General features: G+C 42.5%; 1 pseudogene; it reads right to left on the reverse strand.

Annotated features, from left to right (window-relative positions):
* Window positions 1–287: 287 nt before the first annotated feature.
* LOC129460503 (keratin, type I cytoskeletal 18-like) lies at window positions 288–26,354 on the reverse strand (annotated as a pseudogene).
* Window positions 26,355–26,745: the final 391 nt, after the last annotated feature.

The following is a 26,745-nucleotide window of genomic DNA, read 5'->3' on the forward strand; positions in this document are numbered from 1 at the left end:
CTTGTTGGCCAGGCTCAAACTCCTGACCTCAAGTGATCCACCTGCCTTAGCCTCCCAAAGTACTGGGATTATAGGCCTGAGTCACTGTGCCTGGCCAACTCTAAATTTTAGGGTTTATGGTATACATCTTTAACTTATCACTATCTACCTTTAAGTAATATTATACTGTTCATGTATAGTATGACAATAGTATACTTTCATTTCTTCCTTCTTAGGCTTTTTTTTTTTTTAACTCTGAACTTTTTATTGGCCTCCTGCTCCCCAAAGGGTACCCTGCTGCTACTGGCTTAATGCCTCAGAACTTTGGTGTCGTTGGTCTCAGACACCACTTTGCCATCCACTATCTGGTGGTTGATGGTCTTTTGGATGGTTTGTGTGGAGTTGCTGCTGTCCAGGGCATCACAAAGATTGAAGTCCTCGCCATCTTCCAGCAGGCAGTGGTAGGTGGTGATCTCAGCCTCTAGCTTGCCCTTGATGTTCAGTAGGGCCTCCTACTCCTGGGCCTGGTGCTGTCCCTCTGCCCAGGTCTATGCCAGCTCTGACTCCAGGTGCAGCAGGATCCCATTGAGCTGTTCCATCTGTAGGATGTAGCGGGCCTCCACCTCCCTCAGGCTGTTCTCCAAGCTGGCCTTCAGATTTCTCATGGAGTCTAGGTCAGTCTCCAAGGACTGGACTGTACGTCTCAGCTCCGTGAGTGTCATCTCAGCAGCTCCAACCTTGGCAGACTGCATGGTGACCACTGTGGTGCTCTCCTCAATCTGCTGAGACCAGTACTTGTCCAGCTCCTCTCGGTTCTTCCGAGCCAGCTTGTCATATTGAGCCCAGATGTCTGCCATGATCTTGGCGAAGTCCTGAGATTTGGGGGCATCTACTTCCACGGTCAACCCAGAGCTGGCAATCTCGGCTTGTAGGCCTTTTACTTCCTCTTCATGGTTCTTCTTCATGAAGAGCAGCTCCTCCTTGAGAGCCTTGATCTCTGTTTCCAGCTGCTAGTGTCATCGACGACCTTGCGGATGACATCCTATGGATGTCACTCTCCATAGACTGGCGCATGGCCAGCTCTCATACTTGACTCTAAAGTCATCAGCAGCAAGACGGACATTGTCAATCTGCAGAATGATGCAGGCATTGTCCATGGTATTTGCGAAGATCTGAGCCCTCAGGTCTTCGATATTCTTGAAGTAATGGCTCCAGTCTCTTGACTTGGGGTCCCTTCTTCTCCAAGTGCTCCCGGATTTTGCTCTCCAGCCTCCGGTTCTCGGTCTCCAGGCTCCTCATTCTGTCCAGGTAGTAGGCCAGACAGTCGTTCAGGCTTTGCAAGTTCTCCTTCTCGTTCTGGATGCCTCCCATTCCTGCCAGACCCCCGGCCATCCCAGAGGCCAGGCCCCCGGACCCTATGCCACCCTGGAAGCTGGTGGAGCAGAACATGGAGATCTGGGACCAGAGCCCCCGGCACCTGCATAGACGCTGGTCGTGCCTGGACAGAGCCCAGAGACTGGTAGTTGGTGCAGACCGTGGAGCGAGTGGTGAAGCTCATGCTGTTTGGGGAGGAGGGCGAGAGGACAGGACTCAGGCTTTGCCGATGACCCCTTCTTAGTCTTAATGCTACTATTGTCAAACATTTTGTTTTTATATGTTATATATAATGCATTTTTAAATAGTCATTTATCTTTAAAATATATTTATATATATTTATATATTAAAATAATAACATATTATAAATTTACTCATTTAATGAACCATACATGGTGCTCTTTATTCCTTTGTGTAGATCTGAATTTCTGCCTGTTATCAGGTTTTTTTTTTTAAGTCAAAAGAACTTTTTATTATGGAAAATTTCAGAGTAGATAAAAGTAGAGAGAACAGTATAGTGAACCATGTATCTATTACCTACTTCCAGTGATTACCAACACTTTTGTACTTTTTATATTTTCTGGCATGTGTATTTTTTATATATTAAAATAAATAGGAAAAAATTATGAAAATAAAATACCATGTGCCTAAGCCATACTGTAGAACTATAGAGATAAATCCTTGGGGTCTGAGCCCAGGAATCTGCATTTTAACAAACTTCTGCTCCAGTTGATATAATTTTACTTCTGCCTGAGGACTTTCTTTAATATTTCTTGTGTTGCATATGTGCTAGTGAAGATGTCTTTCAGCTTTTATGCATCTAAAAAGTCTTTATTTCATCCTTATTTTATAAAGGTAACTATCACTGTGTATAGAATTTTAGGTTAATACATTTTTAACTTCAATTTGTTAAACATGTTACTCCACTTTCTTCTGGCTTGCATTGATTATCACAAATAATCTGCTGTTCTTATCTTTGTTGCTCTTTGTAGATATGTATTTTTTTTTCCTCTGGCTGTTTTTACCTTTTGCTCTTTATCCCTGGTTCTGATCAATTTTATTATGATGTGCATTGATGGAGAAACCCAAGGTCACAAAGGTTGAGTCCTTTATATTTTCTTCTCAGAGTTTTATAATTTTAATTCTTACATTTCGGTCTATGATATATTTTGAGTACATTTTTGTGTATTATGTGAAGAAAGGTCTAATTTCATCCTTTTGCCTATGGATATGCAATTGTCTTAGCACCGTTTGTTGAAAAGACTATTCTTTCACCCTTGTGGAAAATCAGTTGACTGTAAATAAGGGTTTATTTTTTGATTTTGAATTCTAATCCATTTATATATACATATGTGTCTATCCCTATGCCAGTGCCACACTGTCTTAATTGTATCATTGTAGTAAGTTTTAAAATAAGGAAGTGAAATTCCTCCAAATTTGTTTTTTTATTCAAGATTGTTTTGGTTACTCTGGGGCACTTTAAATTTCCATAAGAATTTTATCACCTTGTCAATTTCTGCAACGAAGCCAGCTAGGATTTTAATAGAGATTATGTTGAATCTATAGATCAATTTTAAAATATATATTCTATCTTTTTATTTACTTTATATGAGAAGACATTGTCATCATATCTTCCTTTATTTCTTTAATCATGGTTTTCTTTAGTTTTTAAAATATATTTATAATGGCTGCTTTGAAATCAGTTAAATCTGTCACCTGTGCTTTCTCAAAGATAATTTCTGTTGTCTTCCTTTTTTTTTTTCTTATGTATGGTTTATACTTTACTGATTGTTGTTGTTTGGCAAGAGTTATAATTTTTGTTAAAAAACCAGATTTTAGATATTGTGGCAATTTTGCATACTGATTTTTCCCTTCCCTTCTTCCTTCCTAGGCTTGTTGCTATTTGCTTATTTATTTATTTAGTAAGTTGGCTGTACTATTTTAGTGAAGTCTATTTCCCTCATAGTATGAAGCTTCTGATGTCATTCTTCAGAGAACACAGACTTGGTCACATGCACAGTCACGCTGGGATGACAGTAGTTTAGCAGGGCACTTTTAACTATCTTTTTCCTTAATCTTTCTGTTAAGCTGTCTGCCTTTGTTTTGAGTCACAACCAGCTCTTAGGCTGTACTAATTACCAATTGAATTCTTTATTGTGTTCAGTAGTACGCTGTGGATTAATTGCTCCACTGGTTGATCCTATTAAATTCAGACACATTTGCAAGGATAGTTTATGAAGCCAGTCTTTGAGGTTTGTTCTGATTCTAGGAGGGTTCTTCTTAGCTATCTCTTTTTTTTTTTTTTTTTCGAGACGGAGTCTCGCTCTGTCACCCAGGCTGGAGTGCAGTGGCGCAATCTCAGCTCACTGCAGGCTCCGCCCCCCGGGGTTCACGCAATTCTCCTGCCTTAGCCTCCTGCGTAGCTGGGACTACAGGCGCCCACCACCTCGCCCGGCTAATTTTTTTTTTTTGTATTTTTAGTAGAGACGGGGTTTCACCATGTTAGCCAGGATGGTCTCAATCTCCTGACCTCGTGATCCACCTGCCTCGGCCTCCCAAAGTGCTGGGATTACAGGCGTGAGCCACCGCGCCCGGCCAGCTATCTCTTTTTTCAGTCCTCTCTGGTAGACTAGCTGGTCTATAATTTAGCTTGCTGCTCTCATGGAGCTACTGCTTCCTCTTAATTGCTTATCACCAAACTCTCCACTGTTTTTGAGAATGGTCTTAGGCTTGAACTCCCTGACACTGTGCTCCAAATAAATTCAGTTTCTTTAGGGAGAGTTTCAGAGTTATCTGTCCTTATGGCCTGACTCTCCCACTAGGAAAAGTCTCTGAGTACCTGCTTCAGACCTAAGGGTAGGGACAGTGGGCCACTTTTCTAGGAGTAGCATCCTTGCTTTATGAGTGGGTTGGTGGATATGGGTGGTAGTCTCTGGTCTTCTCACCTTCTCTCTCCCAACTTAAAACCACTACCGTGTGAGCAAATGAGGGCCAGGACATTAAGGGGCCCAATATCAGATTGCCATGACTACGATAGCACCACCTTCTTACGAGTGAAGAAGTGATGAAAGAAGAGATCCTCTGACTTTTCGGGTGGATTAACCTATAATTTAGCCTCTGTAACAAAGAACATGGAGAAAGAGGATGAGAGATGCTGGCAAATTTTCCCTCCCAGAAAGATACCCTAGCCCTTGACTGGGAGCTTTGAGGAAAAGGAGCCTCATCTTTTTGGCCATGCCTACCTAGGGCCAGGCTTCCATCATGGAGGGAACAGGTTATGCCCAAGTGCCACAGAGTCTTGCTGTCTGTAGTGAGATTAGGTAGGTTTTCTTGAATGTTTGTTTGTTTGCTGTATGACTTAGGACAAGTATCAGAGACTTTCAGTGGTCATTGTTTTATGATTTTTACTAGTTTTGGTTGTTTTGTCAGGGGATGAATCCATGGAGTGGTGGCCTCATATCATCATTCTGGGTGTTATCTGACTGTTCATTTTTATGTACTTACTTATTTGAGACAGGGTCTCACTCTGTGACCCAGGCTGGAGTGCAGTGGCAATCATAGCTCACTGTAGCCTCAAATACCTGGGCTTAAGCTATCATCTCATCTCAGCCTCCTAAGTAGCTGGAACTATAGGCACATGCCACCATGCCTGGATTTAAAAAAAATTTTTGTGTGTGGAAATGGGATCTTGCTATGTTGCCCAGGCTGGTTTCAAGTTCCTGGCCTCTAGTGGTCCTCCCACCTCAGCCTCCCAAAGTGCTGGGATTATAAGCAGGGGCCACTGTGCCCAGCCTGTTCATATTTTAAAATTCTCTTGTTCCTCTGGGTTTCATTATTGATAATTCCTATTTTTATGTCTTCAAGTTCAGTAATCTTTTCTTATGTAATGTCTAGCTAGTCTTTATTTTATTATTTAAATGTGTTTTTATTAGCAGGACCAGCCAGGTAATTAATCTGCCTTTAATTCTAGCCAGTGAATTTTTCATATTGAACATTGCAGTTTTCATCTATAGAAGCTTGCTTTGAGTCTTTTTGATATTTTCCTTGTCTCTACTTACCTTTTGAACATATGTAATACAGTTTAGTGCCTTGTCTTCTAATTTTAACACCTGTGTCAGTTATGGATCAAATTTAATTTGTTTTTCTCATTATAGGTTGTATTCTCAGGGATTGTGGCTTAACTGGTAATTTTTGAATGGATGCCAGACTTTATGAATTTTACATGGTAGGGTGATGGACATTTTTATGTTTATATAAATATTTGTTCTAGAATACAATTATGTTACTTGTAAACAATTCGATCTTTTCAGGTCTTTCTTTTTGAATTAGTTCGGCAGGACTGATTAGCATTTAGTCTAATTATTCCCTTATATTATGTACCATCCCGTTAAAAGGAAAACTTTAGGCAAATTAAATTGAACAGAGTTTAATTGAGCAAAGAATGATTCATGAATTGGGCATCCCCCAGAACCAGCAGCGCAACTCCAGGGCCACCATGTGGCCAGATAACATTTATGGACAGTAAAAGGGCAGTGACTTACAGAAAATGGCGGTGAAGCACAGAAACAGCTGGCTGGCGACAGTTTGGCACTTAGTTAAACATGGTTTCAACAGTTGGCTGCCTTTAAGTAGCCAAAATTCAACTGCTATAATTGGCTGAGGCTTGACTACTTGTTACAGGAGTGCCTTACAATCTGGTCACATGTCCAGTTAGGTTACAATTCTCTGTGTATGGAAAAACATTTAGCCTGAACTTAAAATATGTAAGGAGGTAGCTTTAGGCTTAACTTAGTTTAACACTACTAATGTCAATGAACTATGAGGTTTTCTGGTCTGGCTGGTGGGAATAAGCACTATTCCTTGCTCTGAGTGAGCACCGTAAACCTCCAGTTCTTTCAAGTGGCTCTCTCCCTTGTCTCTGATGACTCCTACGCATGAATGTGCTGGTCAGTAGGTCCTCTGATGAATATTCAAGGATCCTCTGCAGATCTCCCAAGTCCTGTCTTTTCGGAGCTCTCTCTTCTCTGGTGCTGATTCCCATGAACTCTAGCTGCCTTGATCTCCCGACTCTCATCTCTGTCTCCGCAAGTCAGGGATCTACCAGGCTTTGCCTCTGTTCTCCACTCTGCACCACAGCCTGGAAACCGTCTCAGGGCCACAAGATGGGGCAGTAGCTTAGGGATCACTCATTGTCCTTCGTTGCCTAAATCCGTTTTGAAACTTTTTTTTTTTTGTCTCATCTTTTGTTGTTGTTACTGTTTCAGGCAAGAACACAAATCTGGCCCGTTACTGCATTTTGGCCAGAGGAAGGAGTCTAGAGTCCCCCTTTCAATGTCTATATTTCTCTCAGAATCCAGTAAATGGAACTACATTAGATCTACATGCTAGTAAGAAAGCAAAAAGCATAGTTAAGATTATTTATGTATAAATAAGAAAAGCACTTAGACAAACACATTACTTCAAGATGTCAAAAACCAAGTGCAAATAGCTGCTCTGGATAAATTGTGACCTCTCCTGGTGGGCTGCATTTTCTGGAAAGATCCCCCCAGCTGAAGGAAGAAAAGGGATATAGGAATCACCTAAAACATTCAATAAGAACAGGCACAACTGTCTCAAACTTCCTTTTTATCTGTGGTGTGTCCTTCTCTCTCTCCCTCCTTCTCTCCTAAAATTACCGAATCTCGAACTGGCTTTCGGGCAACAAGGAAGACTAAAGTGTTTATGTTAGTAGCTGAGAATTTGGTTTTACTTCAAGCCTATCTCTTTAAGTAAAATAATACTATGAAAGCAAAACATACCAGTATTTCAAAATGTTTCTGTTTCAAAACCCAAACAACAGTCTTTGAATACTTAACTTTCATAATTCTGTTTTTACCAGATGCTGGAAAACATTGAAACCAAACCAATCCCCCAGAAATGTGTTTCTAACCACAACTCCATGTAGGCAGACAGACAGAAGTTATGTCAGTTCCTGGAAAAGAAAGGCTTAGGCGCCACGTTTAACCATTTCACCTTCTTGGTTCGTTTGTTCTTGGTCTGTCTCTCTTCAGAGGTAGTGAAGTCCAGGTGTTAGACACGTCAGTCCTCTTTCTGCCTCGGTTTGAACTGGGCTTCTGGATTCTTACTGGCCTGCCCTGGGTTATCCTGGAGGCCTTTCTCTGGCTCCTAATCTCTTCTCAGCTGTGCCCAGGAAGAGTGGGCCTCCCTGGGTTCTTTCCATGTTGGCCTGACCCCAGCAGAGCCAGAGGCTTAGCTGCAATGTGCACTGTGACGTGGTGAAGCACTCCCTTTGTGTCCTATTTTGAGACTCCTCTCTCATGGTTCCTGGTTCTGGGTACCCTCTGCTCTAAGTGTCCCACTCCAGGGGACTACTTCTCTCTGCACAGTCCACATGCACTGCAGGAGATGCCCAGATCCAGCCTCTTCGTTTGCATGTGGCTACAACTGTGGTAGGTAAATCTCAGGAGTGGTGTCCTGGTCAGGTCCTGCAGCGGAGATAGGAGAGGCAGAGAAGGCCAGCCTGTAGACAGAAAGAACAGAAGTGAAAAAAGAAGAGGCCTTTGTGCTTCTAAAGCAAGCCCCTTCCTGACACCCAGATGTTTCATCTCCTTGACGTTAGGAGATATCATTGAAGCTGCTTGATAACTGTCTCCTCTCAGCTACCATTTTTTTCTGGCCTAATCTAGCTCTCCAGTTGGTTCCTATTACATGGCACAGTTATTATTTTTAAAAAATCAATTCTAATTGCTTGGGGGAATTTAATGATGTAATATTTTCTAGGTTTTGAAAGTTATCTGCTAGGCCGAGCGTGGTGGCTCACGCCTGTAATCCTAGTACTTTAGGAGGCTGAGGCGGGCGGATCACCTGAGGTCAGGAGTTCAAGACCAGCCTGACAAATATGGTGAAACCCTGTCTCTACTAAAAATACAAAAATAAGTCGGGCATGGTGGTGTGTATCTGGAACCACAGCTACTTGTGAGGCTGAGGCTGAAGAATCACTTGAACCCGGGGGGCGGATGTTGCAATGAGCCGAGATCGTGCCACTGCACTCCAGCCTGGGTGACAGAACAAGACTCCGTTTCAAAAAAAAAAAAAAAAGTTACGTGCTAGAAAAGTGCTGTCCAATAAGAATACAATGTGAGTCATATGTTACTTTAAATTATCTAGTAGCCACATTTGAAAAAGTAAAATTAAGCAGGTTAAACTCATCTTAATAATGTATTTTACTTAACCCAATATATCCAAGATGAGAAAAAAACATCTGGGCCTTCCAGCTGTGTTCTCTTATCAGTTCTTTTTTTAGAGATAGTTCTCACTCTGTCGCCCAGGCTGGGGTGCAGTGGCACAATCACGGCTCACTGTAGCCCCGACCTCCCAGGCTCAATCGATCCTCCCACCTCAGCCTCCTGAGTAGTCGGCACCACAGGTGCCTGTCACTGTGCCTGGCTAGGTTTTTTGTTTTTTGTTTTTTTTGTAGTGAAAGAATCTCCCTATGTTGTCCAGGCTGGTCTCAATTTCCTGGGCTCACATGATTCTCCTGCCTCGGCCTCCCAAAGTGCTGGGATTACTTGTGTGAGCCACCATACAGAACCCTACAATTAGTTCTCGTCAATGTAAACTTTTGTATCCAAGACAGTTATAACATGCAAATAAAACGATTTATTAGCCTGAACCCTTATTCTGGATTTTGTAAATACATTGTTGCTGATGAATATTAAAGAAGCTCATGAATAGCTCTTAGCAGAACTTTAGGCGATTTCTTAGAAGTGCTGTGATAGTTTCCACCACGGAAATAAGGGTGAAGGAGAAGAGTTGTTCATAGCAGCTGGTGAGTGTCTCATCAGCTCTCTCTTCACTCCCTGGCTAGAAGCCACTAGGTGAATATTAGTTCCTTGAATTATGGAATTGGGGTCAAACAATACAATCCTACACTAGGAAGAAGGAATTTAGTGTAGTAAAAAGAACACCAGAGGCTGGGCACGGTGGCTCGCGTCTGTAACCCCAGCACTTTGGAAGGCCAAGGCAAGCAGAAGTAAGGAGTTGGAGACCAGCCTGGCCAACATGGTGAAACCCCGTCTCTACTAAAAATACAAAAATCAGCCGGGTGTAGTGGTGGGCCCCTGTAATCCCAGCTACTCCGGAGGCTGAGGCAGGAGAATTGCTTAAACCCGGGAGGCGGAGGTTGTAGTGAGCCGAGATTGTGCCATTGCACTCCAGCCTGGGCTACAAGAGCGAAACTCTGTCTCAAACAAAACAAAACAAACAAACAAACCACCACAACAAAAAAACACCACCAGAATTTTAGTCAGAAGAAATTGTATGCTAGTCCTGTTTCTGTGTGACCTGTGTAATTACTAATTGCACCCTCTGAACTTCTGCGTCCTCAACTAAAACATGTGGATGCCAGACTAGGCAACATGGCAAAACTCTTTTCTCTACAAAAAATTACAAAAATTAGCCGGGTGTGGTGGTGCGTGCCTGTAGGCCCAGCTACTCAGGAGGCTGAGGTGGGAGGATCACTTGAGCCTGGGAGGTAGAGACTGCAGTGAGCAGAGATTGGCGCCACTACAGTCCAGTCTGGGTGATAGGGTGAGACCAAGTCTCAAAATAATACTAATAGTAAAAACAAATACAACTAGTGGATGCTTCACTGGCTTGCTGGAGGGGGTAATGACCTCACAGATTCAAAAGCAGTTGACATGCAGTGGATGTTCAATAAACATTCTCCTTCTCCCTTTCATAACTGAGACACGAGGATAATACACGTTACAAGCTACATTTTTCTAGATATAAATTTTTGTTCACAGAGTTGTTGAATATATAGTGTCTTCAATGGCATATTCTAATGAGATGTGATACATCATCGGAGGAGCTTGATTCAAATCTCACTTGCCATTTGCAAAATATTTGTCCTTGAATGAGTTCCTTGAGGTATCTGAAATTTGCTTTCTCATCTCCAAACAGCAAGATGTTACTAGCTTCCCCATGGGGTTATTGTGAGGGTTAAAAGTGATGCACACGCACGTCAGGGGCTTTGCTTGCAAGTGAAAAGCTCAACCTCAACAAGCCTAAGCTCTGAGGGGGAATTTATTAGCATGTGTTGAGGCAAGGCAGAGGTGATCTGGTCCTGGGGAACAACTGCAACCTGGGACTTAGACACTCTATTCCCTCTGTCGCTCAGATCCGTAACCAGGTGTTGGCACTTCTGTTCTGCTGAAACAGTTACCAAGAAAAGGGCCAGACCTGGGTTCCCGAGGCTTAAAACTCTCCAGTATGAATGCTGTCTCCTCTTGAGTTTTCACAGCCCCGACCGTGCTCCCTAAAGCAGCTTTCACGCGCATATGCCATCCCTCTCTCCTCCCATGCGGGATGTGGGTGTGGTCATCACAGACCTTCCCACCTCTCTGAAATGGGGAAATGGAAGCGACACTGAGCTCTCCTGGACTGACTTGGTTATATCAATTCTTTGTCTCCTCGGTGGGCGTTCTTTCTCAACAGATGCATCGCTTGACTCAGTGTGTTCAGTCACGCCCTTGCCTTTATGCAGATAAATCCAAGTCAGCCTGTTCAGTTTTTCTTATGCAGAAGAGAAAAAATATACAGTCACGCATTGCTTACCAATGGGAATATGATCTGGGAAATGTGTCCTTAGGCGATTTTATCATTGTGCGAACATCATAGAGTGTACTTATGCAAACCTAGATAGTACTATGTGGTATAGCCTACTGCTCCTAGACTACAAACCTGCAGCAGATTACTGTCCTGAATACTGTGGGCAGTTGTAACACAATGGTAAGTATTTGTGCATCTAAGCATATCTCAACATAGGAAAAATGCAGTAAAAGTACAGTATTATAATTTTGGGAACACCGTCATTTATGCAGCCCATTGTTGACTAAAATGTTTTATGTAGTGCATGACTACATACATGCATATGTTTACCTATTATTGATAAATGCATAGTGAATGGTTTTTCTTCTGGCTCATTGAAATCCCTGAAACTCATTTTTAAAAAAATTTTACTTCAAGTTCCAGGATACATGTGCAGAACGTGCAGGTTTGTTACATGTATACATGTGCCATGGTGGTTTGCTGCACCTATCAACCCGTCACCTAGGTTTTAAGCCCCAAATGCATTAGCTATTTGTCCCGATGCTCTCCCTCCCCTTGGCCCTCCCCCAATAGGCCCTGGTGTGTGCTGTTCCCCTCCTCAAGTCTATGTGTTCTCATTGTTCAGCTCCCACTTATAAGTGAGAACATGCGGTGTTTGGTTTTCTGCTCCTGTGTTAGTTTGCCAAGGATGATGGCTTCCAGCTTGATCCATGTCCCTGCAAAGGACATGATCTCATTTCTTTTTTATGGATGCATAGTATTCCATGGCATATATACACCACATTTCTTTATCCAGTCTATCATTGATGAATCCCTGAAATTGTTATTAATTCTTATTAATATTAAGTTTAGCCTAAAGCTGCCTCCTTACTTGTTTTAAGCTAGGCCTGAAGGTTTCTCCATACATAGTGACCTATGAGTAAACAAGACTGTAATCTATTTTGGTAACAATTGGCCAAGTTTCTGCCAATTGCAGGCAGCCAACTGTTCAAACTGTGTTCAAATAAAGCAAACTCCAAGCTGTGACCAATCTGGCTATTTCTGTACCTCCCTTCCATTTTCTGTATGTCACCTTGTTTTTTCTGTCAATATGTGTTATCCAGTCATGTGGCAGCCCTGGAGTTGCTCTGAGGGTTCTGGGGGCTGCCTGATCCATGAATCGTTCTTTGCTCAGTTGAACACTATTTGATTTAATTTGTCTAAAGTTTCTCTTTAAACATTAACTTTTTTTTTTTTTTTGAGACAAAGTCTCTTTCTGTCACCCAGGCTGGAGTGCAGTGGTGCAATCTCAACTCACGGCAACCTCTGCCTCCCGGGTTCAAGCAATTCTCTTGCCTCAACCTCCCCAGTAGCTGGGATTACAGGTGCCCACCACCATGCCTGGTTAATTTTTTGTATTTTTAGTGGAGACAGCGTTTCACCATGTTGGCCAGGCTGGTCTCAAACTCCAGACCTCAGGTGATCCACCCACCTCAGCCTCCCAAAGTGCTGGGATTACAGGCGTGAGCTACTGTGACTGGTGTTTTTAACATTAATTATTATTTTTTTTTTTTTGAGACGGAGTCTCGCTCTATTGCCCAGGCTGGAGTCCAGTGGTGCAATCTTGGCTCACTGCAACCTCTGCCTCCTGGGTTCAAGCAATTCTCCTTCCTCAGCCTCCCAAGTAGCTGAAACTACAGGCACATGCCACCACGCCTGGCTAATTTTTTTGTATTTTAGTAGAGACCAGGTTTCGTTGTGTTGCCCAGGCTGGTCGTGAACTCCTGAGCTCAGGCAATCCACCCACCTCGGCCTCCCAAAGTGCTGAGATTACAGGTGTGAGCCACCGCACCTGGCCTCTATTTTTATTTTTCAAGACAAGGTCTCATTCTGTTGACCAGGCTGGAGTGTGGTGGCACAATCACAGCTCATTGCAGACTTGACCTCCCTGGGCTCAGGTGATCCTCCCACCTCAGCCTCAGCTGAGACCACAGGCCCATGCCACCATGCCCTGCTAATTTTTGGGGTTTTTTTTGTTTGTTTTTTTTTCTGTAGAGATAGAGTTTCACCATGTTGCCCAGGCTGGATGAATAACTTTGGTTATTTCTTGCATATATCATGGTATTTAAAGTCACAAACTTTGGATCTAGGACAAATGTGACTTTCAATCCTGGTTTCATTGCTGCCTCACTGACATTTCAGGTTAACCTCTCCCTTCAGGGTTGGTTTCCCTACTGGATTACCTCACATATGATCTGATTTGCTCCAACAGTCCTGTGAAGTATTAATAACCACAATTTATGCAGAGACATCTGGGGAACATATGCTTGCTGATTGGTTTCATTATTTATTTGTATGTTCATTCTGGCCATGACCCCAGTCTTCCAGAAAAGCCAAAATCCCAGACTCCTATAAGAAATCAATAATATGTAAAAGAACAAAGCAAAACAAAGACAACTAAAACTGAATATAAACAGAAACAAATAAATCTAACTGTTCATCAAATGATTACATCACCACACAGAAATAATAAATAACTAAATTAGCCTCTGAACTCTGTGCTCTGATTGTACAGCCTTGGTAGATAGAAAGAAAAAAAGACTGTGGAGAAATTTTGAATTTACTTGGTAGTTTCATTGTTGGAAGTGGCATTGGTTGAGTGATATTGAAATTATTTTCTGTACATTGAGGGATAGATAAGTTACATGTTGTAGGGAGCCAGGGTTCTTCCTGAGGGGAGAGGGAAATACCAGTAGGTCATGGTGAGAAAGAAGAGCTGTGGTCATATTAGTGTGGGCTCATGCTTGTCGTTTTAATCTTACCCATTGAAAGGGCCTATATCCCCTCTCCAATATCATTGAAATACCTAGCACAAAAATCTTGATGTCTAAATACCATTTCCCATTAAGAGGAATCATAAGTCCTTAGAGAAATAGCTGACAGCTATAGCTGATAGGTAAAGTAAAAGGTGATCTGAAACCTTTTTTTTTTTTTTTTTTTTAATTGAGACAGAATCTCACTCTGTCACTCAGGCTGGAGAGCAATGGTGAGACCTTGGCTCATTGCAACCTCCGCCTCCTGGGTTCAGGTGATTCTCCTGCCTCAGCCTCCCGAGTAGCTGGGATTACAGGCATCCGCCATCATGCCTGGCTAATTTTTGTATTTTTATAGAGACGGGGTTTCACCATGTAGGCCAGGCTGGTCTTGAACTCCTGACCTCAGGTGATCCGCCTACCTCAGCCACCCGAAGTGCTGGGATTACAGGTGTGAGCCACCGCACCCAGTCCTGAAACCTTTACTATGTCAGATGCATATTAAATACCAAGGGAAAAGGTACCTTTACAATGAGAAATCTAGCAGACATACCTTAACACAGTCGGCTTCACCAACAATGGGGTAAATTTACCTCTGTGCTTCCTGCTATGATACAATGGGAAGGATACGATATTACCTTTGCAGTATTCTTGCCAAAATATTAATCTGAATCTTATTAGGAGGAAACAAGCAGTCAAGTACAGATTGTGTGACACTCTATAAGACAACTAGCTCTTTAAACATGTTAAAAATCTTGGGTGATAATACAAGCCATGAAATTCTTGGTGATAAATACAAGCCATGAAATTCTTCAAGATTAAAAGAGATTCAGGCCGGATGCAGTGGCTCAGGCCTGTAATCCCAGCACTTTGGGAGATTGAGGTGGATGGATCACCTGGGGTCAGGAGTTCAAGACCAGCGTGGCCAATAGGGTGAAACCCCATCTCTACTAAAAATACAAAAAATTAGCCGGGTGTGGTGGCGGGCTCCTGTAATCCCAGCTACTTAGGAGACTGAGGTAGGCGAATCGTTTGAACCCGGGAGGCGGAGGTTGCAGTGAGCCGAGACCGTGCCACTGGGCAGCCCAGTGCACTCCAGCCTGGGCGCAACAGAGCAAGACTCTGTCTCAAATAAACAAACAAACAAATAAATAAAATGAGGTTCAAAGAGACATGATAAATGCTAGATCCTTGATTGGATCTTGGCTCAACCATAACGACAAAAAAAATTTTAAAGACTATTATTAGGACAGTTGGAGAAATGTGACTACAGAGTGTCTATTAGATGACATTAATTAATGTATTAATATCAACGTGACATATCTTGGGAGTGATAATATTATTATAGTTTTATACGAGAATGTTTATGTTTATGGGACGTACATGCTGAAGTACTTACAGGTGAAATGTGATGAGAACTCTAATTTATTTGTAAAAGGTTCAACCAAAAATGTATGTGTGGTTTAGCCATATATCTATATCTATACAGAGAGAAAGAGAAAGCAAAGGTGGCAAATGCGATCAATTGGTGAATGTAAGTGAAGCGTATCTGAATGATTTGTTCTATTTTTTCCATTCCTCTGTAGCTTTGAAAAATTTCAAAATAAAAAGTTGGGGCAAAACTCCAAGGTGACTTCTGGTATAATACTGCCAATACCACCAATCTCCTTTCTGGCAGCAGCCGCCTGGCTAGAACATTTGAGTGAGTCCAGAGAGTCTCTAGAGAGAAACCATATTGCTTTTCCCTGCTTGTTCACATAAAGTTTTAAGACAGACTGTAAAGTTTGTTGGAAATAAAGTTCAGTCCTACAGTCCAGAATCCAGAGTTGGAAAGGGGCTTAAAGTCATATAGTTCAGTGGTTCCAGACTCTTGGATTTTATACACTAATATAAGTTTAAGAGATATGCATATATACACACACACAGAACAAAATAAAACAAAAAATGAAGGGACTAACATCAAGTTGCTAATCCATTTTGTCTAGTAATGACTGACATAAAAATTTAAAAAATCCATCTATCATTCTGTTTTCATACTTATGTCATTAAAAATGTCATTTTTACCACAAAAAGACAATCTATTATTCTCAGAGTTAAGTTTTTAAAAAATTGGCAACATTCAGCCCCATGAACACACACCTTGTCCTTCCTCCCTTCCTTCCTTTGTTGACAAATAAAAACTGTATATAGTTATGGTGTACAGCATGATGTTTTGATATATGTATACATTGTGGAATGGTGAAATCAAGCTAATATATCCTTTACTTTATATGTCTATCATTTTTTGGGGGTGAGACTATTTAAGATCTATTCCAAGCAGTGTTCAAGCATAAGATCCATTGCTGTTAACTATGTAGTCAGCACGTTGCCCAGCAGGTCTCTAGCTCACTTGTGGGTCAGGCTGGACAGGAAAGGGGTGGCAGGCTGCTGAGTTGCCACATAGGTTCTGGGGAGAAATTCCTCCTATGGGGGTCATGTGGCTGACGTCCTGACAGGTGGCAAGTCGGCCCCTAGAGGAGGAGGACAGCTAACTCCTTTCCCCAGAAGCTCTTCTACCTGGACATCTCTGTCAAGAGTGAGTTGGCTGGGCATGGTGGCTCACACCTGTAATCACAGCACTTTGGGAGGCTGAGGCGGGAGGATCACTTGAGGTCAGGAGTTCAAAACCAGCCTGGCCAACATGGTGAAACTCTGTCTCTACTAAAAATATAAAAAAGTAGTGGGGCATGGTGGTGGGCACCTATAATCCCAGCTACTCAGGAGTCTGAGGCAGGAGAATTGCTTGAACCTGAATGGTGGAGGTTGCAGTGAGCTGAGATTGTGCCACTGCACTCCAGCCTGGGCAACAAAGCGAGATTGTCTCAAACAAAAGAGAGAGAGAGAGAGAGAGAGCCACTCCTTTAGATGAGTTGGGATGAGTTGCTCTGTTGCGTCCACACTTTGTTACTCTGCCATGTGGAGCATCTCAGAGGCACCTCAATTTTTCTTCCCAAGTAAGGTCAAGTATGAATACAAAAAGAAGTAAGCCAGGAGCTGATCTTCCTCTTCTTTGATAAGTATGCTTGCACTATTTGAAGGTTGCTGTTATGCTTTTCTTAATCCTCTCCAAATGGAACATACCAGTCTTTCAAAGATTCTTCTTAGTCTGGTGACTGGTGATCTGTTACGTATTTCTTGGTCAACCACAAGGTGCCAGGACTAGCGTGGTGCTAGGTTACCTGTGGGGCCCTGTGGTGTCCCCACGGCATTGTAGTGACATGCTCAGTGAAGGGGACCTGTTAGGCATTTCTTGGGTGGCTCAGAGATCCTCAGTGAGGGGATGTGGCTGTCTTCATGAGAGGCACCAATGACAGCTGTGTCCTCAGACTCTTGCTCCCACAGGGTCACACATCTGTTTCTCTCTCTGCACATTGGCTCCAGGCCCTCTCTCACCTCATGCCTGAGACCCACCCCACAGCACCTGAGTCTACATCACGTTAGTTCCAGTTGCACATAGAAGCCAAGTGGACCCTCAGGACCTCAGGTCCAAATTCCTGCAAGAGAATTTCACTGGTCTGTTTTGGATCAGACATTTACCCATGCCTACCTGTGGCCAAGCAGTTGGGGTAGTAGTAAAGCAGTATCTGCCAGGTCTCCCACCCCACCCTCCTCCGTTTTTTTTTTCAGAAGGAGCATTCTTCGGAGGAAAGAGTTTTTCTGAACTGGGCAGAGTCTTCATGAAAGCATCTGCTATAAGATTCTTTAACTTATCACTCTGTAAATATAGAAAAAGGAATAAACAGGAAAAATTGGACTCACTTTGGAATGGTACACTCAGTGTATCAAACAATTAAACAGAAACACCACAAACAGTCTGTGGCTGGCCCCGACGGCGGCTGGGAGGATGACAGCTGTCCCGCCCTTCCTGCTAAGCCTGTCTTTCCTTTTGCTTAATCTCTGGTGGGGTCCGACATGCTGATCTCTGCTGGAATGGGCCCAGAGGTTAGGATTAAAACAAATTTCAGGGATTTCCGTAGACACTTTATCTGTACATTCTCAAAAAGCACTCAACAGTTGTCTCCTTAGTTCTAGGTAGCACATGTGAGTTATGTTTTAAGGCTGGAAGGTAGGAGGTTTGCATCCTTTCAAAATGCCCTGCATGTGCATGTGGCAGGTCCTCATTATCCCTGTTAGTCCAAACTGCACCATTTTGTAAGCTCTCCGCTATTTTGCAGACCTTGGTCAAAGTGAAACATTTCACGAGGGTTTGGGCCATGAGAAACATCCCGCCTAACCACCTGACCACAAGGCAGACAGGCAAAGGCCCAACTAAAGAAACACCCTTATCATGTTCTGCTGGGAGAAAGGGCAAAGAACACCACATTCTGCCAGAACAAGGGCCAGAACCGCCTCATCATGGGAACATCTTACCAATATCCTGCTGGGCAGCAAGCCATACTGCCCAGACCCCTCCCATCCATACTTGTAAGTACCCCCAACCTGTAAGCAGCGGTGGGCTCTTGTGTTAAGCTGGTCCCCATTCCGCAGGTGTCTGCAATATACCTGTGTTGCTGTTTAAGCTGCCCTCTCCCTCTGTGTGTGGCTTTCTTTCACCCTCGCCTTCCCTTCAAAACCTAACAATCCCGGTGGTGGGCCTTCTCTGTGCTGTGTTTTCTCTTTTTCTCTGACCTTCTCTGAGCTATGGCTCTGAGATAGTTTACAACAGGCACCTGCCTCAACCTCCCAAAATGCTGGGATTACAGACGTAAGCTACCGCTCCTGGACTAGAAAGGACATTTTCATACCCACAAGTAGGAAAGTCATACTCTCAGAATAATATAATTGGATACATTTCCTGCCAAGAAAAGTTTATCACATTACTTGTCCCTCCTCTCATTTTGCTGCAGATTGGTGGCAGTTTGTCACGGGCAACTTGGGAGCCATGTTTTAGGTGTGATGTGCAATGGGAGATAGGAGAAGAGCCAGGCCTGCCCTCCACGAGCTCGTCCCCAGGATCTCAGCTGGAGGCAACCTTCAATGGCATCTTGTCCAACCTCCTTCTCAGTGTCTAGATGAAAGAAATGACACAGCTGAGGTCTAACAATGGAGACACAACCATGACATAGTGTAAAATGTGGAAATCCTCTCAAGGAGGAATGGAAATGTCCAATGGGAATACTCTGAACTGGGCAGAGGAAAGGGAAAGCAGGGAGGCTTGGAGAAGCCGCATATAAATTAGACATTGAGGAGTGCTGTGATTTAGGCCAATGCTTCTCCAACTTTACTGTACGTCAGAATTACCTGGAGGGCTTGTGAACACACAGAATCCAGTTTCCAAATTAGTAGTCTAAGGAGGAGCCTGCAAATTTGAACTTGTAACCGTTTCTCAGTGAGCAGTATGGCTTGCTGCCCAGCAGGATATTGATAAAATGTTCCCAAACCGTTTCTGCAGAGCCTAGTTTGGAGACTATGCTTCGAGAATCACCAATTTAGATGTCCAGAGATTTGGGACTTCAGCAAAGGTACAGAGGCCAAAAGGTAGGGTGGGTTGGTGCAAGGAAGGTGGGTAGGTGGGATTCTGCAGAATAGTGAATGCTATGCTAAAGAGTTTAGACTTTACTTGGATGGGCAATGGGAAGGTGTACAAGAGTTTTGAACAGAAGAATAGACTTTAAAATCTCTTTTTTTTTTGAGATGGAGTTTTCCTCTGTAGCCCAGGCTTGAGGGCAGTGGTATGATCTCGGCTCACTGCAACCTCTGCCTCCTGGGTTCAAGCGATCCTCCCACCTCAGCCTCCCAAGTAGCTGGAATTACAGGCACATGGCCACCACGTCCAGCTAATTTTTGCATTCTTAGTAGAGACGGGGTTTCACCATGTTGGCCAGGCTGGTTTCGAACTCCTGACCTCAAATAATCCACTCACCTCGGCCTCCCAAAGTGCTAGGATTACAGGTGTGAGCCATCTCGTCCGACCAAGAGTAGAGTTTAAACCAGTATCACATAAGAAGGAGTGAAGTGTGAGTGTATTCTAGAACATGGATGAACCTTGGAAACATTATGTTAAGTGAATGAAACCAGACGCAAAAAGACACATATTATATGATTCCATTCATTTTTCTCAACAAATATTTTCTGAGCATCTAGGGCACATCCTGGTGCAAGCACGTCTTGTTATTGTGGCCAGCTAGGGCTGGTTTAACACACCAGATGTTTATATTGTTTCTTTTTCATTTTCTAGATACACCTGTTTTCTATTCCTGGTCTGAGCTACAGCCCTCCTTCTCAAATCTCTTGGATAGTAAGGAAGTAATGCCTTTTTCATTTCTTTTCTCTGGATCATGCCCTGGGATTAGGCTAGATAATGCAGTCCAGACAAGGAACTGGACGGGTGATAGCATGGTCAGTGAAATCTCCCCAAAGTGTGGCCTTCTCCCCCTCGGGCCCACAGCCCCACTCAGTGGCCTTGCTATTCTGTTCTGAACCACCGTCTTCAGCTCTGACTTAACTCTGCCTCTCCACCTGGCCCTTCTTTCTGGTTCTGCCACTTCGTGGGCACTAGGTTAACCTTATGGACCACAGCTTTTCTGCTTTGGACCTGGATCTGTCTTCTCACATTTTAATTTTTATTTTTTAATCATTATTGCCCTTTCCTCATAAAATTAATGGGACCAAATCCGTGTTTATACACATGAATTCTCACACTGGGACCACAGCAACAGAAGTCTGGGAAACACCCTATTTCCTAAAAGGGTCAGGGTGCAGAGGTGAGCTTGGACTGCAGGCTTCCTGAGGCCAGGACTCCTCGATGACCTTTTGCATCTCTAGCTCCTGGCTGCCTGTCTGGCACATAGCAGTACCTAATTCATACTTGGGAGAGCAGAGTCAGAACCAGTGTGTGTGCATCCTGAGTGGGGGATTCAGGGCAAAAAATATTAGCTGAATATTATATTAATTGGGGTTCTCTAGAGAAGCATGAACTAGTAGGAGATGAATAGATAGATGATAGATGATAGATAGATGATGATAGATAGATAGATAGATGATAGATAGATAGATGATAGATAGATAGATAGATGATAGATAGATGATAGATAGATAGATAGATGATAGATAGATAGATGATAGATAGATAGATGATAGATAGATAGATAGATGATTGATAGATAGATGATAGATAGATAGATAGATGATAGATAGATAGATAGATGATAGATAGATGATAGATAGAGAGATAGATAGATAGATGATAGATAGATAGACAGATGATAGATAGATGATAGATGATAGATAGATAGATAGATGATAGATAGATAGATAGATAGATGATAGATAGATGATAGAAGATAGATGATAGATAGATGATAGATAGATAGATGATAGATAGATGATAGATAGATAGATGATAGATAGATGATAGATAGATAGATGATAGATAGATGATAGATAGATGATAGATGATAGATAGATAGATAGACAGATGATAGATAGATGATAGATAGATAGATAGATGATAGATAGATGATAGATAGATAGATGATAGATAGATGATAGATAGATAGATGATAGATAGATGATAGATAGATAGATGATAGATAGATGATAGATAGATAGATGATAGATAGATGATAGATGATAGATAGATAGATGATAGATAGATGATAGATAGATATAGATAGATAGATAGATGATAGATAGATGATAGATAGATAGATGATAGATAGATAGATGATAGATAGGTAGATGATAGATAGATAGATAGATGATAGATAGAGAGATAGATAGATAGATGATAGATAGATAGATAGATAGATAGATGATAGATGGATAGATGATAGATAGATGATAGATAGATAGATGATAGATAGATAGATGATAGAAGATAGATGATAGATAGATAGATGATAGATAGATAGATAGATGATAGATAGATGATAGATAGATAGATGATAGATAGATGATAGATAGGTAGACGATAGATAGATAGATAGATGATAGATAGATGATAGATAGATGATAGATAGATGATAGATAGAGAGATAGATAGATAGATGATAGATAGATAGATAGATGATAGATAGATGATAGATGATAGATAGATAGATAGATGATAGATAGATAGATAGATAGATAGATGATAGATAGATGATAGATAGATGATAGATAGATGATAGATAGATAGATGATAGATAGATGGATGATAGATAGATAGATGATAGATAGATGATAGATAGATAGATGATAGATAGATAGATGATAGATAGATAGATAGATAGATGATAGATGATAGATAGATAGATAGATAGATAGATAGATAGATAGATAGATGATAGATTGATTTTAGGGAATTGGCTCATGCTATTACGGAGGTTGGCAAGTCCAAAATCTGCAGGGCAGGCTGCAGGCTGGAAGCTCTTGGGAGAGTTGCTGCTGCAGCTTGAGTCTGAAGGCCCTCCGCTAGCAGAATTCCCTTTTCCTCTAAGGAGGTGAGTCTTTTTCTCTTAAGACCTTCAACTGACAGCAGGGTGTGGTGGCGGGTGACTGTAGTCCCAGCTACTCAGGAGGCAGAGGCAGGAGAATGGCGTGAACCCGGGAGGCAGAGGTTGCAGTGAGCTGAGATTGCGACACTGCACTCCAGCCTGGGCGACAGAGTGAGACTCCGTCTCAAAAAAAAAAAAAAAAAAATACTTTCAACTGATTGGATAAGGCCCACCTACATTAGCAGAATACGCTGGTTTACTGCAAGTCCACTGATTTAAATGTTAGTCTCGTATAAGCTATCTTCACAGAAGCATTTAGAATAATATTTGATGAAATATCAATGCCTAGCCAAGTTGATACATAAAAGTAACCATCACAGGCTGGGTGTGGTGGCTCATGCCAGTAATCCCAGCACTTTGGGAAGCCGAGGCAGGCAGATCACGAGGTCAAGTGATCGAAACCGTCCTGGCCAAAATGGTGAAACCCTGTCTCTACTAAAAAATACAAAAATTAGCTGGGCGTGGTGGCACGTGCCTGTAGTCCCAGCTACTTCGGAGGCTGAGGCAGGAGAATCCCTCGAACCCGGGAGGCAAAGGTTGCAGTGAGCCAAGATCGTGTCATTGCACTCTGGCCTGGGTGACGGAGCGAGACTGCATCTCAAAATATATATATATATATAATTGTTGGGTTTACTGTTTACTCTTTAGGTAAGAACTGTAGGGCACGAAAAATAACCTAGTTGAGAGGGAAATGTGTTTCACAGATGTGATCTCACATGTTCTACAAATATTTATTATTTTTACTCTTTGGGAGAAATTCCTCAGCCCTGCAGGGAAAATACCAAAATGTATTTTCTGAATCCCCTCTAGTCAACAGGGAGCAATAGGACCAGTGTGTGTGTGTGTGTGTGTGTGTGTGTGTGTGTGTGTGTGTGTGTGTGTGTGTGATTATGCCAGCCAGCACTGACTTGCTCATCTTTGCAGCTGATTCTCTCTGTCGAGGTTTGATATTTTATTTCCCAGTCTGTTCAATATTTTTTTCCTGCATATCCCCAGTAAAGCCTCAAAGTAAAAACTGAATGCATGGGATGGTAATTTACATGTTTACTGAAGTGCATGGGCTTGAATCCTGTCTGTGGCCCATCAAGGCAGACCTTTGCAGGGACTCTGCCTCAGTTTCAAGAAAAATGGCACCTTCCTTTAGGCAGGGGGACAGTGACATCATTGACATAAGAAGCCTGGCAGGGCCCATGGGTACCTGGTACCTAGCTAGTAATTAACACTGAATAAGTGTTGCTGTGGTTACTTGCATCATGCTCCCTTCCAGACATTCACAGTCAAAAGAGAAGAGTACTCCTAGATAATCCTTAAACCTTCTGTTTAAGTTTCCTTTTCTTCCCTTCCTTATCCTCTATATGCAAATTTACATTTGGCAAACAGCAGACAGCTTTCAGATTCCTTATCTCTCACACCCACCAGAACCTAATTTTGTTCATGGAGAGTAAAAAATAAAATAAATATTGCATTGGGGGAAAGATATGTGAAGGCACCCACGTGACAGAGAATGGCTGTAAGGATATGAACATATGTAAAGTCAGAAAGTATGATTCTAAAAGAGCAGTTTATTATTGTTTGAGCAGCCTGACCAGGCCTTCTCCTTTCTGTTCCACTCTAACCAGCACGGAGCTTTAGGTTTTACAACTTTGATGAGTTGATAAGTGAAAAATTCTTTTTTTTTTTTTTGGTGACAGAGTCTTGTTCTGTTGCTCAGGCTGGAGTGCAGTGATGCAATCTCAGCTCACTGCAGTCTCTGTCTCCCAGGTTCAAGCGATTCTCCTGCCTCAGCCTCCCGAGTAGCTGGGATTACAGGCATGCACTACCATGACCGGCTAATTTTTGTTTTTAGTAGAGATGGGGTTTCACCATGTTGGCCAGGCTGGTCTCAAATTCCTGGCTTCAAGTGATCCACCCACCTTAGCCTCCCAAAGTGCTGGGATTACAGGTGAGAACCACTGCACCCAGCCCAAAATTATTTCTTGATGCTTTAATCTGTATGTTTACTTACTTGTGAAATTGAACACTTTCTTCACACATGCATTTCCTACTTGTGAACTCCCTGATTGCATCTGCTCATTTTTCCTAATGGATCTTGGTGGTTTTGTAAAAAATAATAATGATAAATAATAATCTATTAGTTCTTTCTATATTGATTATTAACTGAGTCATATTTATGCCAAATATTTTCCCAGATTATAGTTTTAAAAATTGTGTTTATGATATTTCTTCCATAAAGCAAGTGTCAACTTTTTGGTGGTCAAACCTGTCAGTCTTTCTCCCTGTGATTTTTGAGAGTAAATCTGCATTTCCTTCTCCCCGCTTCCTCCCCCATTTAGGAGAAATGGAGCCAGGGACCCTCTATACTCAGCCTAACCACAGTAAACCCTCGGCTAATCTTTTTTTTTTTTTTTGAGGCGGAGTCTCATCTATCTCCCAGGCTGGAGTGCAATGGCATGATTTTGGCTCACTGCAACCTCCGCCTCCTGAGTTCAAGCGATTCTCCTGCCTCAGCCTCCCGAGTAGCTGCGATTACAGGTGCCCGCCACCACGCCCAGCTAATTTTTGTATTTTTAGTAGAGATGGGGTTTCATCATGTTGTGCAGGCTGGTCTTGAACTCCTGACCTCAGGTGATCCACCCGCCTCTGCCTCCCAAAGTGCTGAGATTACAGGTGTGAGTCACCGCGCCTGGCCTGCCACTGGCTAATCTTGATGCCCCACTTTTGAACATCTGCTGACAGTAGAACCAGAGGAGGTTCCATAGCCTGAAACTCAGGAACCACATGTGGGCTAGGGGAAGAACTGTCTGGAGGAAGGCCAGCTTCCCACAAATCTTTACCCGGGGAGGGTTCTGCCTTAAAGTCCTTAAAATGCCCTCTACCAGAGCTACTGAGGGTTGGTTCTTAGGGTAAGGTTCAGTTCAGTAGAAGAATATGACATCGGACACAAGTGTGCAGCACGGGGAAGGGTGGGGAGTCAGGAGACAGCCTCTTACAAAAGGGGCTGGGGCCCCACCAGGAGACTGGGAAACCAAGCCCTCTTTTCTTATTTCCTATTTTTGTTTCTTTTTTAGACCCAGTATGTCTTTCAGTAAGACAATGGTTATTTAGCTGAAGTTAGAATTTGCATATTTAAGCCTCCCATGTGAACTGAGTGTAAGATGGAGAATCATAAGTAATTTAGATGTGCATAGCTATGCATGAAGTAGTTACGCTGTTTTCTAAATCTGGAGTCTTTTTTACATTCAGAAAAACTGAGGAAGGAAGTGAGGATGTTTGGAAGTCAGCACTTCCTTTTTAATGGATAGTAACAACCCAAAACAGTTTTATGGGCTTAGGGAAGGGGACAAGGTGACAACAATTGCAGTTTACCTGAGACTGAAGTTTCCCAGAATGCGGGACAATCAGGGCTAAAACCTGGACAGTCCCATGCAAACTGGGATGTTTTGTCATCTGGACTTGCTATTCACACACACACACACACACACACACACACACACACAGACACACACTAAACGCATGTGTGTAATCCTCCCCCAAAATAATGCAACAGCCTTTCAATATCCATCTTTGACAGAGGATGGAACTACAGGTTGAAGAGACTCAGATACTTCCTTAAATTCACACAAACTGGGCATAAAGGAGCCTGCATGTAAACTTGGTTCCGTCTGATGTCAGAGGGCCCTTTCTACCCTCCATGCTTGGGATTTATCGGTCAGGTCGGTGAACTCACTCTCTCACCCACCCACTCACCACATATTTTCAGAGTGCAGAATATGTGCTATGTGAAGGATTGGACTATGGATGATTCAGAACAGGCTCTGTTATATTGGTAATTGGGAAAGCCCATGAATAGCAAGGAGAATAATAGTTCAAGAATAATCTTAAATAAAATTTATGGGAGGACTGAACTCTTACACTAGGCCCAACGGACCAGACCAAACCAGAATGGAGTCACTCATGCTAGGTGCCAGGCTGTCCAATAGAACTTTAAAAAGGGCAGCTTTTCAAAAAAATAGGAGATGCACAGCAGCTAATCAGAAGGGGCCCAGTTTACCTGAGCAGGTTTGATGAGGAAGTCCCCCATGCTTTAACCCTACAAGGGAAGTAACTCTGAAATGCCAATCTGCCTTTCATTCCCTGTTTCTGCTTCTTCAGCCTTTCCTGCCTATAAAGCCAAATCCTTTGCCTAGCTCATTGGAGCACATTTTCTCAATTTTTGGATGGGATGCTGCCTGATTCATTAATCAGTAATAAAAGCCAATTAAATCTTTAACGTTGTTAAAATTTTGTTTTTTTTAACAATAATAACCTCAGTAGAAATAAAACTTCCAAGAGTTCTAATGTAATTGGAGCCTTAAGGCAACTCAATTAACCATTAAATACTTAGTACAGTAGTTCAGTACTCTTAGTACAGGTTAAGCATCCCTAATTTGAAATCCAAAATGCTCCAAAATTCAAAACTTTTTGACTGCTGA

The sequence above is a fragment of the Symphalangus syndactylus genome, chromosome 1 (genome assembly GCF_028878055.3).
Source record: "Symphalangus syndactylus isolate Jambi chromosome 1, NHGRI_mSymSyn1-v2.1_pri, whole genome shotgun sequence".
NCBI lineage: Eukaryota > Metazoa > Chordata > Mammalia > Primates > Hylobatidae > Symphalangus > Symphalangus syndactylus.